The sequence below is a fragment of the Saccostrea echinata genome, unplaced genomic scaffold (assembly GCF_033153115.1).
Source record: "Saccostrea echinata isolate AGI-Se365-2 ecotype Australia unplaced genomic scaffold, CSIRO_AGI_Sech_v1 ptg000013l, whole genome shotgun sequence".
NCBI classification, from domain to species: Eukaryota; Metazoa; Mollusca; class Bivalvia; order Ostreida; family Ostreidae; genus Saccostrea; species Saccostrea echinata.
This window is the reverse complement of record NW_026889762.1, coordinates 5,483,079-5,503,386: the sequence shown is the minus strand read 5'-3', so window position 1 is coordinate 5,503,386 and position 20,308 is coordinate 5,483,079. Positions and strand designations below refer to the sequence as shown.

General features: G+C 33.1%; 1 long non-coding RNA gene across 1 annotated transcript; it reads left to right on the top strand.

Moving 5' to 3' along the window:
* Nucleotides 1–1,035: 1,035 nt before the first annotated feature.
* Nucleotides 1,036–19,744, top strand: LOC133186452 (uncharacterized). The gene is made up of 5 exons (XR_009721053.1): nucleotides 1,036–1,115; nucleotides 3,915–4,010; nucleotides 7,597–7,703; nucleotides 7,922–8,018; nucleotides 17,722–19,744. It is a non-coding gene; the product is annotated as an uncharacterized LOC133186452 (long non-coding RNA).
* The last annotated feature ends 564 nt before the right edge of the window (nucleotides 19,745–20,308 follow it).

Sequence of the window (20,308 nt, the reverse complement as noted above, 5' to 3'; positions counted from 1 at the left end):
TACCAACCCGTATTTATAGCCCGATAGATGTTTTAAAATGATACCTTATTACTTATATTTACATTTGTGACTTATTCATATTTTATATTTGCCTGATTATAATCTTTAACGCGTGAAACGTTTTATTTTTCAAACCTAACGGCACGTGTTTGATCCACTGATTGCGCGTCGACCCTTTATGACGTCACTGAGAAATTACGTCGAACGTTTATGACGCGAGGAACCCGTGTTTATACGGATATAGATACGCGTTGCTTTTAATAGTGTTATATAAAAGAAAACATTTGCAAATGTAAATATATAGCAATATTTACGGAAGGGAATATTCTCGTTTAATTATGAAGATGTGACAGTAACTCAGTCAAAGCCACAGTGAGTGTAACATTTATTTAATATTATTGTTAATGTTTACAAATAGTGAAATACTGATACTGTGAAATTTTAATGGATATATAGAAAATATAAAAGTACAACCATTTATTGTAAATCACATACATGAAAAGCTTCTTTTTTTTAAGCAATTGGAAATTCTTCATTTTTTCATGAAATTATTTTATTTCGTATGTATGATAATTGATTTCGTATTTTAATTCTGTCAACAAATCATTGTCGCAGCCTAGTTCCCTTCATTGTTTTCAGCAGTTCAGTGACAGAGATAAAATAATCATTTGAGGTTTATATCCCCCCCCCCTCCCCACCAAATGAAACTGAAAAATGTTTGGTTTTGGTCCCCTTCAACTGAAATTGATTCCTACTTACCATGCTTACAGGCTTAACTATGAAGATGTGACAGGGAGTGTAATAACAATAATTTTTCAGACGGATACATATTAAGCTGATATACGTATCAAATTTTAATGGATAGATAGAAATTAATAAACAATTACAACCATTTATTATAAACTACATAAAGATAATTTTTCAAGCAATTTGAAATTCTTCATTTTTTATGATAATATTTTATTTCGTATATATGTTTATAGGTTTATTCGTATCAACAAATCTGTGTACGAGTTAATCATGTTAATAACGCAGCCTGGTTCCCTGCATTTTCAGTGAACCACAGAGAACCAGAATAAGATTGTAGGGAAACAAGCCTTGTTACAAGGTTTGAGGTTTGTTTATTTTATATTTTAATTTACACTTTTAAAAATTATTATTATTATGCAAAAATCTGTGTGCAGATGAATATTTACATTTTAATGTTATAAGTCGTTTTGTGGTTCATATTTGCGGTGACTGTCCCACGTGTGTTTACCTGTTTACATTCACCAGCTGTTCACCAACTGACCTAGAGTCTTCAAAATATACCTTCTGTAATCATGACTGTTGTAATCTTGTTTTTATGTTAGTTTACCATATGTAACTTGACTGTTGTATAGATTTATAGCGATCACTGCAAGCTTTTAATATTTAGGTGAAGAGAAATTTCAGACTATCAATCACAGGCACTTGTTTCATATACGGTGCACCCCTACTTATTTTTACCACAAGGTATCTAACTCAATTTCAGGCACCCCCGCTTCAAGCTCGTATTTTGTTCATGTATCATTATCAATCATTAACCTACTTTAAAATGACATCGTTCGCTTCAAGAGACTTTTTTCCTGTCAAATAAATCGTTTCAGACATCTCTGGTCGAGTCTCTTTATTGTAAAGCACTCATTTATTCCACGAAAATTACCTCGATACATTTTAAGACTTTAGATTGGATACAACTTCCAGTTGGGGGTAGAATAAAACCAGAGACTTCAGAGTATTCCATTCCGAGGTCTCTGGTTTTATCCTTCATTTATAACCCCAACCGCAAATTTGTATCGAAAATTACCTTGATACATTTTAAGACTTTAGATGGGATACAAATTTCATTTTTTTCACAGGTCACGAGGTTTCAACTTAAAAAATAAAAATTCTCACCGTTAAGATATGTTGGAAATTTTAGCTTGATGTGTTGATAATTTGCCAAATTATTATGTAATAAAGGGGACTTTATATGATCACCCGGCGCTGTCGCTTTAGTTCAGTCTTCACAACAATTCTTTTTCAGCACATGCCCTTCAGGCATGTAGACCTATCATTTTTACCCAGCCCATTCAAATTTGTACATGTCCTACTCAAAATTCTTACATTTACCAGTATTGTGCAACAAAAAAAACCCATTAGGTATAAAGGTTTTATATTAATTTTTTCAGCGTCGTAAACCAACCATGGCCTGTGATTGCCATTTTCTAAAGCGTTTTTGTTCATAAATAACTTTTGAGTTGCATGCTGGTCATTTGTTGGCCGGTTTAGCTGAACTGAATTTCAGAAATGGGACCATGACTGTAGTGCCACAGTATGTGGCATGGATGAACATCTCGTAATTTAGCAAGCAACTTCGAGAAAACAAATAGGTTAAACTAAACACTTCAATGATTAGATTGACAATCATTTGACAGGTCGTATCGAGAATGTAGACAGGCAATCCATCGACATTACATATAGCAACGTTTAAGCGAATAATGGGGGTAGGACAGAGTAAATGGCAAGTAAAGATCGTACAATGAAAGAAGATTCACATATGCCCTCTTCGGACATGTAATTTGGCAATTTTTACATGCCCGGCTGCAAATTTAACAGGTCCCTGGCATTGGACTCCCGGGTTATTTGGAAGACTGTTAGTTTAGTTTCATGAGGTCCGACAACATTGATTCTCAATGTCTGCTCCCTCTACCCCATACACTTATCTTGATAAAATTACATAAATTATATTATTAATTATATAAATTGATATAAATTATATAAACCGGTCTTGTTTAAATATAATTTTACAATGTCATAAACAGCTGCTTAATTGCATATAATATTGTACTAAATGGATTTATATATAGGATTAGGGAAAGATCCTCACTTGATTATGGCAACATATTTAGCCCGTAGGAGTTTATTATCTACCACACATGATCAATGTCACTTTTGGATGTGAATGACTTTTGACACCCTAACTTCAGTTCAAATCAACGTTAACTTTATGTGACGTCTCTCTGAATCTTTTTTGGCATGTAACTTGGGTAAAAACAATTAAGTACTCTTGATGCATTTGATTTCTCTTAGCCCGTTTAAACATATCCAAGGTCTATACCAGTTTTTGCAGGGGCGAAACTATGTAGAAGTTGGAAAAGAAACCCATCCCCTTTTTGACGTATTTGGTTTTCGAGGGGTGAAAATTTTCAATATTACACTCAACTACATGCAATATTGATTATATTATACTGAATGTTTTATACAAATACAAATAATAGTGAACCTTGAGCGTATAAATCTGCGCAGTCACTATTTTTTGGAATATCACCCGTCGTCAAGCAATGTTGACTGTTGTGACACTGGGCGTGGCTTCATTATTCAGCGGATAATAGTGCTTTTTAACAAATGTTTCTTGACGAATCAGATTAATTCATCTAATATACCTGAAAGTACAATATTAATTAATTGTCATCATTTTCCTATATTAGCATTTTTACTGGTAATGGTTTTGAAATGATAGGAACATGCACTGTTCAAAAAGTCTTAAAATGTTGTTTTGGCTCAATTTCTTTGTTAGATTACTGTGTTGAACTAAGGCAGGTCAATTAAAGTAACATGATCCTATAGATTCCATGTACATTTAGTACTGTAAAGTAGACAAATTTATTGTTCTCACAAGTAGTTCTCAAACATTGATTTAAGTTGGTCTCCTGAAGGATGTAATAATGCAATTGGTCTGCTTAAGGTATAGTGTATAATATAGACAGGCATATTTTATTTTGAATTTGTATTATGTCAATCATTAGAAATATATGGATCTTAATTAAAAAACATTGTTTTCATTAGAATTTAAGATATGTATAATAGGCATATATTCTTCATGCTTTTCCATAGTTAAGTCCTTTTTACAGGGTCTCTGCTAGAATCATGTGGACCCCAGTGTAACAAATCTATGGAAAGAGAGAAAATCTCAGCTCAAGGGTCAACATGTCTTTATTCCAAGAAAGGTAAATTGATAATTTTTTCTGCTAAAATACTCTTTTATAAAATTATAATATCAATGCAAAAGAGTGAACAAACAATGTACCTAACAACATTTTGAAAATGAAAGTGCAATAACAGTTAATAATTATGATCAATCGAATGAATGTTAATAATCCAATCAAAGTCCTTGTTGTATATCATTTTTGCTAGGGCTGTGTATTGAGCAAAAAAAAAAAAAAAAAAAAAAAAAGAAAGACATTTTTTAATGCGATATGCAATATATTGAATTCTTTAACAATTCTATCAAAAAAGTCTTATAAATCATTATGCATGAATTTTATAAAAATAATTGTTTTTTTCTCATTTTTAATTTTTTGTCTCACCCTCTTTAAAAATTACACTTCAAATTCAAACTTTTCTTGACTGTAAAATCAACATGTTAAGTAAAGTTGTCTATGTATTTTTATGATTTTGTAATAATCATTTAAGATGTGCTACCTCCTTAATGATTATATCATTTTTGATCAGTTTTAATTCAAAACAATTACCGGTAAATATAATCTTTGGTGATTGAAATTCCCAAGTTTTTCACAGAATTACATAAAAAAAAACTGCCTGCCCAAAATGTATTGGAATTAAGTTATTTTTAGCTCACCTGAGCCAAAGGCTCAAGTGAGCTTTTCTGATCAAAATTTGTCCGTTGTCTGTCGTCGTTGTCGTAAACTTTTCACATTTTCATCTTCTTCTCAAGAACCACTGGGCCAATTTCAACCAAACTTGTCACAAAGCATCCTTGGGTAAAGGGGATTCAAGTTTGTTCAAATGAAGGGCCACACCCTCTTTCAAGGGGAGATAATTAAGAATTAGTGAAAATTTAGTGGTATCTTTTAAAAATCTTCTTCTCAAGAACCACTGGGCTGTAAAAGTTGAAACTTAGGTGAGACCTTCATTACATAGTGTAGATTCAAGTTTGTTCAAATCTTGACCCCCTGGGGTAGGGTGGAGCCACAATGGGGGATCAAAGTTTTACATAGGAATATATAGGAATAAATCTTTAAAAATCTTCTCCTCAAGAACAACAAAGCCACGATTAGTCATATTGATATGGAATCATCCTCAGGTAGTGTAGATTCAAGTTTGTTCAAATCATGACCCCTCGGGGTAGGGTGGGGCCACAAGGGGCAATCAAAGTTTTACATAGGAATATACAGAAAAAAAAATTGAAAAATCTTCTTCTCAAGAACAGCAAAGCCTTGTTAAGTCATATTGATATGGAAGCATTCTCAGATAGTGTAGATTTAACTTTGTTCAAATCATGACCCCCAGGGTTAGGGTGGTGCCACAATTGAGGATCAAAAACTTCAAAAATCTTCTTCTCAAGAACAGCAAAGTCATGTTTTGTCATACTGATATGGAAGCTTCCTCAGGTAGTGTACATTCAAGTTTTTTCAAATCATGACCCCTGGGGGGTAGGGTGGGGCCACAATGGGGGATCATAGTTTTACATAAGAATATATAGGGAAAAAAAACTTTAAAAATCTTCTTCTCAGGAACAGCAAAGCCATGTTTTGTCATGTTGATATGGAAGCTTCCTCAGGTAGTGTAGATTCAAGTTTGTTCAAATCATGACCCCTGGGGGTAGGGTGGGACCACAATGGGGGATCATAGTTTTCCATAGGAATACATAGGAAAAAACTTCAAAAATCTTCTTCTCAAGAACAGCAAAGTCATGTTTTGTCATACTGATATGGAAGCATCTTCAGGTAGTGTAGATTCAAGTTTGTTCAAATCATAAACCCCAGGGGTAGGGTGGGGCCACAATGTGGGATCAAATTTTTACCTAGGAATATATAGGAAAAAATCTTTTCATCAACAGAAAAGCCATGTTTAGTCATATCGATATGGAAGCATCCTCAGGTAGTGTAGATTCAAGTTTGTTCAAATGATGGAGGGGGGGGGGGGGTTAGGGAGGGTCCACAATGGGGGATCAAATTTTTAACAAGGGAATATATAGGAAAAAAATCTTTAAAAATCTTCTGCTCAAGAACAGTAAAGCCATTTGTAATATTGATATGGAAGCATCCTCAGGTAGTTCAAAATCCAAGCCCCCTCCCCTTTAAACTTTTCAATACTGAAGTGATTTGTGCTTTTTCCTAGCCAATGTGCTCAGGTGAGCGTTGTGGCCCATGGGCCTCTTGTTTTTGATACGATATATTCATTAATCTAGATATGTATCGATATACAGGTAAACTTCGGTATCTCGAACACCGGTATGTCGAATACCACGGATATCCCGAAGTGAATCAACGGTCCCAGCCGTTTTTATTATATTTATGATTTTAAAAAACCCTGGTATCTCGAACATGGAAATCTCAAATACCTCGCTTATCTTGAAGTAGATTTACGGTCCCAAGTGCTATAAACACATGCGTTATCTCGAAGTCCAATAAATTCTCGCTCCACTGAATTCACACCTTAGTACACAATAATCCCATTATGCTAATTTTACGGTCTGTTGAACGTTTCCGTTAGGTCTAGCACAGGCTTCATGGGACCATTGCTGATAATCACACCTTATTAGTCCCAAGCTGTTGTTTTTGGTAGTTAAATTTAATTACGCAGGCCAGGTGATTTGGAGGTGTTAATAAAATGCACTCTCAGAGATACTATGACACGATAATGAAACAGCAGCTTGGGGACGATTACTGTACTAGAAATTTAAATTATCGAAAATACACGCTTATACACATCATTACATATCAAAGTAAACACTGAACACATCAAAGTGATATTGACCTCAAGAAATTAAACAATTAAAGACATTATTTTGAGTATAAAAGTCAGTACCAAAAATCAAATCTTCAGTAAATATCATGTCCGATAAGGCAGTCTAACGAAGGACCCGGTAGCCAACCAGGGGGGATAGTTAAATTATCTGACCATAGTGGAAAAAGAAAACTTAAAGTTCATACAATCGAAACAAAGTTTGCTTTTGTTTATTCATATTGGCAATTTCAATAAATTATTGTAGAACGATAATTCCTGTTGTTACATTTAGGCATGTGGGTATATGTACATATCCTGTTAAAGTCTTTGTGTATCACATTATATCATGATATACTTCAGACAAATTAGTACACCCGTAGTTTTGAATACAATTCATACATTGATTTCATTTGCCACAATGGTCTCTTTAATATTGCAATAATGCATTTGGTCTTCCTAATGCATGTATAATGCAGGTACTGTATATATTCTATGTCCAGCTTATAGGTGAGTCATAAAAAGATTAGTATTTTGAAACCAGGTTAAAACATCAGAGCATTGATTTGAAATTGTCAATTGATTCTGGCAAAAAGTTGTACCAATTTATAAGCGGGTCAATAGCAAATCCCTCCAAAATAACCTCAAAAAATACAACTGACTTACAGGTGGACCACCTTATAGGCAAGTATATATACGGTATAGTTTTTGTTGAATTTTGCTAACAGCAAAACACTATGAATAATGAATTTTGGAAAAAAAAGATTATTAAGTTTAATGATGCATGTATGTAGTATAGAAATATTGTTCATATGCCTGTACATGGTACAAATATGCATTTTACAGAGTGTACATATGCCAGAATCATATGGACCGCAGACTGGCCCTGGTGATTCCATTAAAAAAAAAAAGAGGAAAAATCAGTGCTTGTGCTCATTGGTCATTGGACAAAGGTAACTAGATTTATTTCATGAAACTAAACATGTAAATTACTAGGATATTAAAATATCACAATTAAAATACATGTACTGATTTATATATATACATGTATATGGATATCAGTTGGTCTCCTTGATGGAGTTAAATGCATTTGTTATCCCTTTTAAGTGGATCATTTAAATATGCAGTTTATTTAGAAGCTCTTTATTATCTGCACTCTTCACTTTTACAGGGTGAATGCCAGAATTTTTTCAAGAACAGTCTGAATCTGACATGGAAAAATGAAGAAAAACAGCCTTCCTGTTTATAAATCTACATTCTGACAAAGGGTAATTTTGTTTAGTTCAATTAGAAGTGCACATTTAATTTCAGTTGCTTTCCTTAATGATATATTATAGCATTTTTATTCCCTTATGAACAATATGTATACTTGTAAAGCATGTATCACAAAATTTTCTGCAAACAAAGTTTTGGGTGTAGAGTGTTTGTTGTTTAACGTCCCTCTTGAGAATTTTTCACTCATATGGAGACGCCACCACTTGTCAGTGGAGAGCTGCAAATTTTTGTCCTATACTCAGCACTTACGGCCATTGAGCATTGAGGGATCTTTATCGAGCCAGCACCTACTGTGACATGGGACCTCGGTTAATACCTCTGTCTCATCTGAAGAACGGGTCTCCACGTCCCACAGTGGGATTCAAACTCGCTATGTAAGGATCAGCTTCTTTCTCCGCAACTCTAGAGTAGACGCTCTAACTACTGCATCTGGTCTACTTTGGCAACTTTGGGAGTATATAAGCATAGGAATCATCATGTCCATCTGTCTGTTCATGTGTTTGGCCACTTTTATGATTAGTTTTTTTGTTCCAATTCTGGCTGAGATAAATTGATTTAAGTCATCTAAATACAAACAAATTAAGGGAAATTACTATGGTATTGGAATGAACTTTTTGGAATACTGTCTAATTGTTCCATTGTAGTTGGTTTCTTTAATGTTGAAGTAATGCATCTGGTCTTCCTAATGCATGGCATACACTGTATGCATGTGTAATGTTAAAGTTGGCTGAATGTAAAATGGTTCTTGCGTTATGACAAAGGTAAATAGATTTAGTTCATGTAACTAAACGTAAATTATTAGGGTATTAAAATCTCAAGTTTTGAATACTGATTTACATGTGGAGAGTAGTTGGTCTCCTTAATGCAGTAATAATACATTTGGTCTCCCTTATGCATACTGTATATTATATAAATTTAATGACTGACATGTACGAGGGTTGATCCAAAAGTTCATGGAATTTCTTCATATTTTATTTTTTTATTAGTGAAAGTGGTTGAATACTGATTTACATGTGGATAGTAGTTGGTCTCCTTAATGCAGTAATAATACATTTGGTCTCCCTTATGCATACTGTATATTATATAAATTTAATGACTGACATGTACGAGGGTTGATCCAAAAGTTCGTGGAATTTCTTCTAGTGTTGTACCGATAATCAGAAAACATCGATTGTCGACAAAAAAAATGCTACTGATTCCGATGATCGATTATAGTTTTTCATAATCGATCATCGGAAACATACTTCTAATACAATACATTCCGGAATTATCCATTTCTGGTTTAAAATTTATTTCTTCTTAATGAAAGAAAATGGCATCTGCATCTGATACTAGCCAACTAGCACGAAGCAGAGGTGATTAAGAACCGAAGATGCATATATAGGGCCTAAAAAAAATTATTTTTGTTTCCTGTAATAACCCGACCGACCCATTCAATTTACCCCCGGGTGAATTTTTTTTCTGCCAAATCTGTGTTTGCTCTTTGGTTTGATCAATCAGCTGATTCTTTTTATTCAAAAAATATTAATTGTATCTTTTATTTGAGATATAAAATATGCAACTTAGTCAACATTTACCTTAAATATAGAGTGATCAATTCCCCCCACAGCTTTTTGAAGTTCGTTTTCTGCCGCTAGGCAGCCATGTTGGGTGTCCACTGTAAATATTTTTAGGTTTAAAAAGTGTAAAAGAAGCAAAACAACAAAGAAAATAATATATTATGTATTTTATATATTCATGTTAAAGAAATAAATGAAATTATTGTAATAGTCTGCTTTTTGTATACAAAACTATGAAGAAATCCGATTATAATCGGTGAAATCGCATCAGAAGCAGTAACCAATTCCAACCGATGATCGATTATGAAAATTAACCGATGTCTCATCACTAATTTCTTCATATTTTTTTTTATTTATTAGTGAAAGCGGTTGAATACTGATTTACATGTGGAGAGTAGTTGGTCACCTTAATGCAGTAATAATACATTTGGTCTCCCTTATGGGTACTGTATATTATATAAATTTAATGACTGACATGTACGAGGGTTGATCCAAATGCTGATGGAATTTCTTCATATTTTATTTTTTTATTAGTGAAAGTGGTTGAATACTGATTTACATGTGGATAGTGGTTGGTCTCCTTAATGCAGTAATAATACATTTGGTCTCCCTTATGCATACTGTATATTATATAAATTTAATGACTGACATGTACGAGGATTGATCCGAAAGTTCATGGAATTTCTTCTTATTTTATTTATTTATTAGTGAAAGTGGTTGAAAATTACAAATAAAAATATAGACACTTGTTGAATTTTTTTAATAAAAAAATATTTTAAATATTAATGATAGTAACTCTATGGCAGTTGCCATAGCAAAGGATGTTTTAAAATGCAGGGGAGACATTTACTCGTTCATTATCATTTTAATTCTTAATACGTGATATAAGAAAAAACCTGCGCTAAGTGGCAAATAAAATGAGAATTTTGTCATTATTACGATTGCTTGACCACTAATATATCTGTCTGTGAGAGTTTTACTGATTTAACTTGATATTTAGATTATTAGTTGATGATTTCTTGTTCATCTTTTAATTGTTAGAGAACGTCACATTTCAGTCAAGTTATAAGTTTTGTTAAAATCTTAGGAACACTCTGACTTAAAGGGGTATACTACTGATACAGGCTGGAGAAAAATGCATTTAGCAACTGATTTTCCAGTGGCGTGAGAAATTTAAGAACAATAGAACTTCCATGGAGGTTGATTAAAGGTGTGGCTGCTTTTGGAGGGTCTGTTTTTCTCGTAGACAAATTAAGCGTTGATGGATGTTGACCACTGACGTACTGTGCTTGACTTTGCTACTGAAATTGGAACATCATATGGAAAGATGGGGAGTATTTTTGAAATATGAGTGTAATATAAAGATAAATCGATTGGTGGATACCCAGGCTTTTCTTGAGAAAAAAAAGAGAAAAAGGCAGAATATTCTGTAGAATTACTTAGTTGAATTGAACATGAGGGTGAGATGCTCATATAACATGACATGACATGCTTAACTTGACGTTACGTCGAAGTCTCCCCCGGATTTTACAACTATCAGTGTTCAGAAAGCTCATGTGACCTTATTGGTAATTGGAACGTGGTGAAATTTTCCAGTATTGTTGCATAATGACTCTATATTATAAATATGCCTATTGTTTGCTTTCATCAAATCACAATAAAATTTTAGAAATAATTAAATCCCATGAACTTTTGGATCAACCCTCGTATTAGAAAAAAGATGGATCTAAGATTGAACAGGTTATAATTCACCTGAGTCATTTAAATTACTTATTGCTATCTGTTCTTGTTCAGTCATCATGTGTCAAGTATTGTCTGTAAACTATTGAACATTTTCAGCTTCTTTTCTGGAACCAGTTTCAACTAATTTCTCGGTTGAAGTACTGTATAGGGGATTAATTTCAGGGGTTGTAATTTTCATGTTTTTCTCTCCTCTGACACGATCGCGGTTTGTTGAATTCGCAGAATCGGTATATAACTAAGGTTACATGTACCTCCCTTCAATGTCTATATCTGTTTAATCCATAGCATAGCTAGAAGGCATTAATCAGCGTTATGTATTCACTTCACGAACAACAGGGTAGATTTATATATACATCAGCAAGTTCAATAGTTATTTGAATGATTTTTTAAAACCAAAATGTCGATAAAAACATGATAATGCAGGTAACAAATACACATCGTAACATAGTTACGTACGGGTATTCAAAACCCATGACCCTAGTGTTTTGATTGATGAAACATGTAGCGTTGGCTATTAAAACAGTTTTTTTTTTTTAAACAAATACAGGTTATTATCTGCTGGGTGATCTAAATTAATGTCAAGCATTTTAATTAAAATAATTGAATGACAAGTACGATTCGTAATTACTGAAATGACCATGCACTACACATATATTTACCTATGATATCGTAGTCTATTCTCAAATTTCCAAATATAACATGTAGGTTATTGAAAACTTATTCACTGTTTCTTGAATTCACGGATTTATTCACACCGTGAATATAGCGAATATTAACACCGCGAGTTATTTTCCCCCTATACAGTATACAGACTTAATATAGAAATGATTTTATCGACTTTCTCAATCTATCATGAATTTAAAAATGTAAATATAAGCATTTAATTGTAAATATTAAACATTTAGCATCTCATAACCAGAGTTGGAAATTACTGACTAACCTCGGTGGTCGGGGTCATTTAAACAGGTAGTTCCTGTTTTCCTCCTTTTTTTTCAGGGTATAGTAAGTCTATAGAAATTAAGTAAAATATAGTATATCAAAGGAACACTTCTAGTTAAAAATATGAGATGACCTATAGGACCAATATTGGTTTCTGTCTTTAGAAAAAGCTTACCGATATATGTTCCGGTCACTGACTTTAGGCCACATGTGTGTAGTTTCTTGTTTCTCATGTATTGCTTTAGTTCTACATTAATGGTAATCTAACAACCAAGCTTTATGATAAACGTGATGACTTTAACTTTTCAATCGTCAACTTCCCTTACTTATTCAGCAATATACCTTCATCACCTGCATACGGGGTTTATATCTCTCAGTTGATTCGATACACAAGAGCATCCACTTTTGCCGAATGATACTTCTTGTGCTATTTTACCCGAGAAAAAAATCGAATGAAGTTGTATTGATACCTGTATCCATAGTGATCAAACTAAGAAATTTGCATGCTTGCGTTTGAAATAATACAATAACTATTAACATTAGTTCCTTTAAATTTTAAAATGAAAAAAAGTGTATTTAGGTGGCTTTCAATACCAGTACCATTGTCTTGCATGAATGTTAAAAATGTTTGACACTTTTATTTATGATGACATTTTAACGACACTAAACTCTCCTAACCATCCTGTGTTCCTAAAACCAAATACATACAAACTTCTCTATGTGGCTTGACTTCGATATAATGATACAAAACGTGGTTATGTTTTACAGTGAACATCTTTGAGGAATGTTTACCTGGGTAGAACTCACGTGACTACCAGTATTTTAAATAATTTATTCCACATGTGGGTTCAACATAGGTCATACAGGTAAATAGCTCTTGCTTGTTATAGGAAAAACATTGAACTTTTCATACATTTATAAGTACAAGCCTAATCATGTACAAATTTCCTACTTTCACACAAGTTTTATAAATGTGTAATGCATTTTTTGTCAATCGCACAAGTTTGTACAATGTTAGGCTGACAATAAACAAAAGCTTTGAAATGAATGACCGTCCTCGATTTACTATAAAAAATCACGAATGTCGGCTGACCCCTACCACATTGTATGGCTTTGCTCTTTGTATATTCATGAATTTCAGCGATAAAATTTGTTGAATCTTATGGTTTAGATATCAATCAGGGGTGTGCAATTAGCATCGCCCGACGCCCGGGGCTACCATTTTTTGGGGTCGGGCTAGTAGTTTTCTGCACAGAGGTAGCCCCTTGGGCTAGTAAAAATTAAAACTACCAATGTGACACATGAAAATTACTATCGGTATTTTCACTCGTTATTTGCTATTAAATTCTCAAAATATGAAAAAATATATTCGGCAGCATGTTCCTACTGTTCGTTAATCTCCATAGTCTTATCCATTTTGCAGTGCTACCTGACTTATTTACTTCCAAAAACGATCGTTTTTATCTTATCCGAATTTCCTCTATTCCTCTGTTTATGGTAAATACACATGCAGATATCTCATTAAATTATTTACGATCACTCAATCAACTGAAAGACAAGTGTTATGTTGTTTACATAAAATATATTTCCAGCGTATTAAATGATTTAAGATGAAAAAAAAAATGATTTTCATTTCATTGTAGATAAGATAATTTATTTGAATTTATTTTTATTTTCTATCATAATTATTAATTTATACATGATTTAATTTTACTAGTGAGAATTAAACTTTAATTTTAAAAAGAATGACATTAAAACCCTGACTTTTTCAACAATAAACTATTTTCTGTTACCCCCCCCCCCCTTACATTTGGGCTAGTAACTTTTTACTTGGGGCTAGTAACTTTATTGCTGCCACTAGCCCATGGGCTAGTATTTAATTTTTTTAATTGCACACCCCTGTCAATTAATGATCTGAGATGGAAAATTATGCTTAATTTAATTCTTCATTTTGTCACATTTTACCGGGGCCCATAAGTGCACTCGTTCTTTAGTGTTTATACAGGTAAAAAGTTTGAAAAAATAAAAATGTGCCAACAAATGGTTTCGAACCAGGACACTAAAAATGTTCATGGTGAGAGTCTGCGGTCTATCGTTCTGGGCTATGCTGACTATGAGGACATTTGTAATAAATATAAACCAGTATGATAGAAATAGGTTTTCACGTTTTTTGTAGTTTTTTTTCTATGAATTTCGACCCTAGGCACCTCTAAAAGAACCTTGTTTTAAATAATTGCTTACTAGATCAAAATCTATCAAAATTTCATAATTTAATTTAGGGGCAGGCAAAGGGTGATTATATTGCATCCATCGGGTATAATTTTCTTATCAGAAAATTGTAGAGATATGCAAGGTTAATTAATGACAACATTTATTTTTCCTTTTTGCCTAATACTTTTATGATTTTCACTAATAAATTATTGAAAAAAAGCCTTTAATATGACTGCTGATTTTATCTCCATCTGTTAATTTTCAACACCTTTTCTCATGATTATAGTAGATAGAGAACAGATTATGATTTCTAACATTTACTAGCTTTTACAGATCATTTCCTTGAGATAGGTGGAACCAACAGTCAAATACAGACACTTTTTAGAAAAGTAAAAATCTGGCTCAGGTTAAAAAAAAAAAAAAATCATTTACAGTTTTAACAATTAGTAATTTTACCTTAATTAACTGGAAAAGTCTTATTTGACGAAATACAGGTCAAGAATGAAGAGTTTAAAGCCTAGTAGGGATTTTGGTCACGCAGGTAGGTTAGGCTTCCCGTAGAATATCACAGTGCACTCTGTGCCTTCACATCTCTGAACTACCAAAATATGACGTCATAATGGAAAATGACGTCAAGTCACTGAAATCTTGAGGTGTTATGACGGGGAGAGTGTCATGAACTTTACACTTTATTTGAAACTGCATGTAAAATGCTAGGTAGCTATTGCAAAATTCACGGGTCGTTAAAGGTTTTTTTAAGTCGTATATGTCAGAATATTTTAAAAATACACCGCTTACCTACCCTTGATTGAAATTCAGCATGTTCAAAATGCTTATGAAAAATATACTTTTGAAATGTACTCTGTTTTATACCCGTGGTTGGAGGTAGAATTTATTTAGTGTGTATAAAAGAGTCTGGCGCAGGTGAAGAATGAGGATTAATCTGAGAATTTTTGTTGAAATCTGTAAGAAGAGGTTGTTCTCTAACTGAATTTTGCTTGGGAAAAATATGTATTGGCTTTGTTTTAATACAGATTACGATATTGTGTGGAAAATACCCTCAAATTTGTAGGTAAGTTGAATTTCTCTGGAAATATTTTGTATCTAAGTAATACTATGACTTTTCCCAAGCACATTTCGGATACACAAGGATACGATGAGCTTATTTTTATAACAAAATGTTAATAATTATTGTGTAAATCAACTGCGCCGAAGCGATTTATATGAAACACTTCAAAAAATTATAAATGACCGTCACCTGATCAGCAAAGTCATGTGATGTCATAACAAATATGTTAATACATAGCCGAGGAAATCCTCTATATAAATTGGAAGTACTTAAGTTCAATACTTTTAAATTGAAACTAAAACCAACCTCGCAATGACATATTATGTTTTGAGCCCATTTTAAAGCTTCGGGAAGCCTAAACATAGCTGCGCAATCATTACAGGTAATCTGCAGGCCCTCTCGAGAATTTTACACTCGTATGGAGACGCCACCACTTGCCAGTGGAAAGCTGCAAATTCTGTCCTATACTCTGCACTCATGGCCATTGAGCAGTGAGGGGTCTTTTCATGCCAGCACCTACTGTGACACGGGACCTTGGTTTATAAGGTCTCATCCAAAGGACTGGTCTCCATGTCCCACAGTGGGATTCAAACCTGCGACATAAGGATCAACTCCTTACTTCGCGACTCTAGAGCAGACACTCTAACCATGGCGCCACGCTTGTGACTAGCTCAGTTTTAAAGAAATCATTCAAGATATTTTTTATCAAACTTAATATGCTGATACATATATAATTAGTAAGACCTATTCAACTATTTCAAAAACTTTTGACCTTTCCTGTGACCTTGACCTCACTTTCCTTCAATTTGCATGGTTTTAAAACCATTTAAAATATTGATATCTAAGGCTATGCATCTATACATAATTTGGTGAGAATTTATCATCTATATCCATTTTTTTTAGATTTCAATTTCAATTTTAAAGAAACTTTTCAAGATATTCTCATCAAACTTCATACACTAACACAAAATTTCATGTTGCATTACTATACACTCGGCAGGCATACATGTCCTATGGACATATTTCTAGTGTATTGCTATTTCTGTTGTTTGTTTACTTCCGGTCAGTAAGTGCCCTCTAGGGGCAAGCCCCAGTCCTGTTTTCTTTTCCAGGGTTGCAACAGCGCCCCCTAGAAAAACAAGTTGCACCATCCAATCAAATCGTGTTTTGTGCTGCTTTATGCCAATGAAATTAAGGCTGGACAGCATATGTATTATATTCTGACCAATGGGGTTGCAGTATTTTCAAATAATTAGGATAGACTTACCACTTCAGCATTCCTTTCATCACTGAAGTGATATACATGGTCAAAAATTGACTAACTTTCATTTTTGTGTCAACTGCAGAGCAGAACGACACTTAGAGATCACTTTACCTGGTGTCTGTCTGTCCGTCTGTCACACTTTATATCTCCAAAATTTTGAGAGGCAGGGTTTTGATAATTAGCATTTATATATGTTTTTGAGCTCATGATACTATACTTTGAAACTGTATGAAATTCAGTTACCACACAAACTTATATTTAAATACTATGAAAATACATTGGGATCAGTATTCCACAATGAATCGTGTTGACTGACAAAGTGACAATTAAAGTAAAGACAGTCTGAAATTCCTTTCCTCCGAGGATTGTTGGAAGCACCTACATGTGTATTAATAAAATGATAAATAGTTATTCCTCATAATTTCAATTAAATTATTCATTTGAGGACTGGGGAACCATATTTTCTTTGATTGCCAGATTCTATCCCAGTCTTTTACTTTTGGATCCTTTTTTTCCTTGCAGGCAAATGCATGAACCTCCATGCTTATATTAAATTAATAGCTGACCACTCTTAGATTTATTTACCTCTTTAATGATGATACCTAGCAGGTGACATATACATTCCTTGAAACACTCTAGTTCCTTTTTGATTTTCACTAATATAAAGATTATTGAAAAAAGACTAAGGTGCTCTATAGTGATCAGTCTATTCATTCATCTGTCTGTCAAATACATATATCCCATGTTCAGAGTACAGGTGACTCTAAATACTTCAAACTTTATATTTTTTAATTAGATACATATAGCTGCTTTGGAACATCTGAAAGGTCTATTACATTATCACTAGTTTTACTAGTTTTCTTCATGTAAGTTGAATATATTTTAAACTTTTAAATTTTTATTTTTTCCAGGTAAGAAAGAAATTCAGGAGTTCTTAAATTGCCCTTGGAGTTCTTGGATTGCATCAAACTGCTAAAAGACCTCAACAAAAACAGCGTCTTGAAAATAAAAATGAAAATATTCAGTGAAAAAAAAAATGATGAAAGAGCCACTAAAAATCTTCAAGCCTTTGAGCTGAAATCTGGAAGTCAATCTGTGGACTTTACTAGTATGTCATAATTACTAAGTCATCATTTGTGTATAATAAATACACTAAACTGTAAACACTTGTTAAAATGTGTATAATTTTTAGATATAATTTGTAGCTCACAGACTTCAATAGTTTCATGTAATGTAAGTAATAATGAAAATTTCCTGTTGTCTAGCTAGATTAGAAACTATTATTGTCCAATTTTGGATATTGTGAAATAATTCATCTAGTATGCATACATGTGTGTACACTTACGTGTAAATTAATTGTTATAGCAAATTCAATCGATCATTAAGTTGAATGTTGACTAATGTTTTTCATCAAAATTGTTTACACTGAATTGTTTGTGGATTTTTCCATTTGCCCAGTCATGTCAAGGAGCACATGGCAGGAAATGCTTTCTCCTCCATTGCACCTGGTGTTTTTAGAGGTCTGTGTTTGCTCTGCTCTAATTATGTATTGTTTCAATGGACTTTAAAGCTTGATCACTGTTGGTAATCTTCATATTTCATATACTATTAGAGTACTTGAAGAAAACTGTAAAGATTTAACATACAGTATAATGCATGTATATTGCACTTTAAGTACAGTGTATGTGGTTAAGAAATGTTAAATCGTCTCATAGTGCATTGAATTTGTTGAAAATTAGAAAATGTGTTGAATTTTTTTTTAAATAATGTTAGATTGCAGATTTTTTTAAATCATGCAAGTAAGAAATTGCTAAATATTTTTTTAGCTTTTCTGGACAGTCTAGATGAGTTCTTATTATATACCTAGCATTGTCATCCCAGTTAAAATTTAAGGAGCAAGGTTCATTCCTAAGCTCTACCTGGACAAACTTGCATGGATTAAAGCACATTAACAGATTTACTTCAGATGCTTGACCTGATCTACATTTTCCTCATGTGTTTTTTTTTGTTTTTGTTTGTTTGTTGTTTAACATCCCTCTCAAGAATTTTTCATCCATATGGAGATGCCACTACTTGCTGGTGGAGAGCTGCAAAATTTGACCTATACTTTGCACTCAGGGCCTTGAGCAGTAAGGGATCTTTTTTGTGCCCACATCAACTGCTAGGCGGGACCTCAGTTTATATGGTCTAATCTGAAGGACTGGTCCCCACATCCCCAGTGGATTTGAACCTGAGACTTAAGGATTAAATCCTTACTCGCGACTCTAGATTACAAACTCTCTCCTTTGCGCCACATGGGGGACTCCACAAGATTAAGTGTTTTGAGCAGTCCTATTCTCATGTAATTATAAACTCTATGTTGAACAAACCTGCAAAGATGATGTATGTACATGTAAATGTTTCAGGGTACCAATCCTTGATTTGACTTAGATTTTCTGGATTAATGACCAGTTTTTTAGAGAAGGTTCATTCAAAGTAACAATATACTCTTTGGTGATCAGTAAACATAGATGATGTATCCTGCTTCTGATGCTGGATGTAACATACATTTTCAGGGTTATTGAGCAGTTAAATCTAACCCAGACCAACTTGCATAGATTTTGGATCCAGGTGATATACATTACCAGAGTGTTTGTTGAGTGAGACTTTGCCTTACTAGTAGATAACATTTATAGAAGTGAGCTTTGTATTCTTTGATTAGGTATGTTTTTTCTTTGCTCAGGATATATATACCATCAGGGCCAACTACCATACATTTTATATAATAGATGTAGCTGTTGTTCAACTGAATATGATAAAACTGTGGATGAAAATAATTTGATTTTTGTACCTTTGAATGTATTGAATTCATTTGTAAAAGCTGTTATGATACAATGTTTGATATTTTATAAAAGTTTTTAGCATATGCAATCAATAAATGTATCAACATTTTTATTTTATTATACTTTTTACCCTGCAAACTTCTTAAAAACAGAATAGTAATGATCCATTTAACTGATACTAGGTTAGTGTCACATTGTACTGGTATATCATGTATACTGAACTGTAAATAAGAAACATCTAAATAGGTAAAATCACAGCATGAATCATTGGATTATGTAAAAAGTGCACTATCTTGTGCTTTGGTATGGTATTAATAACAAATGTTAAACTATCATTTTTTTTTCAAATTAACAAAGGATATGCTTGAGTGACTGTATTTTGACTAGCAGTAAAAATAAAATGATTTTTAAGCATTTGAATTATTTTGATTCATGGTCTCTGCAAGTTTAATGATAGCAAATATGTATATTGAACATGGCATCCACATATTGCTATACTGGATGGGGCATAACTTTTACTGAATCTTAATCACAACCTTGAAATTTTATGTAGTACATGTACTCTTGGTTTCAACTGGTCAAATGTATTCTTAAATCAGAAAGAATTTAAACAAATATAGGCATAGGTCAGAACTTCATCAATTAGTTGGAAAGCGAATGCACTCAGTGACTATAT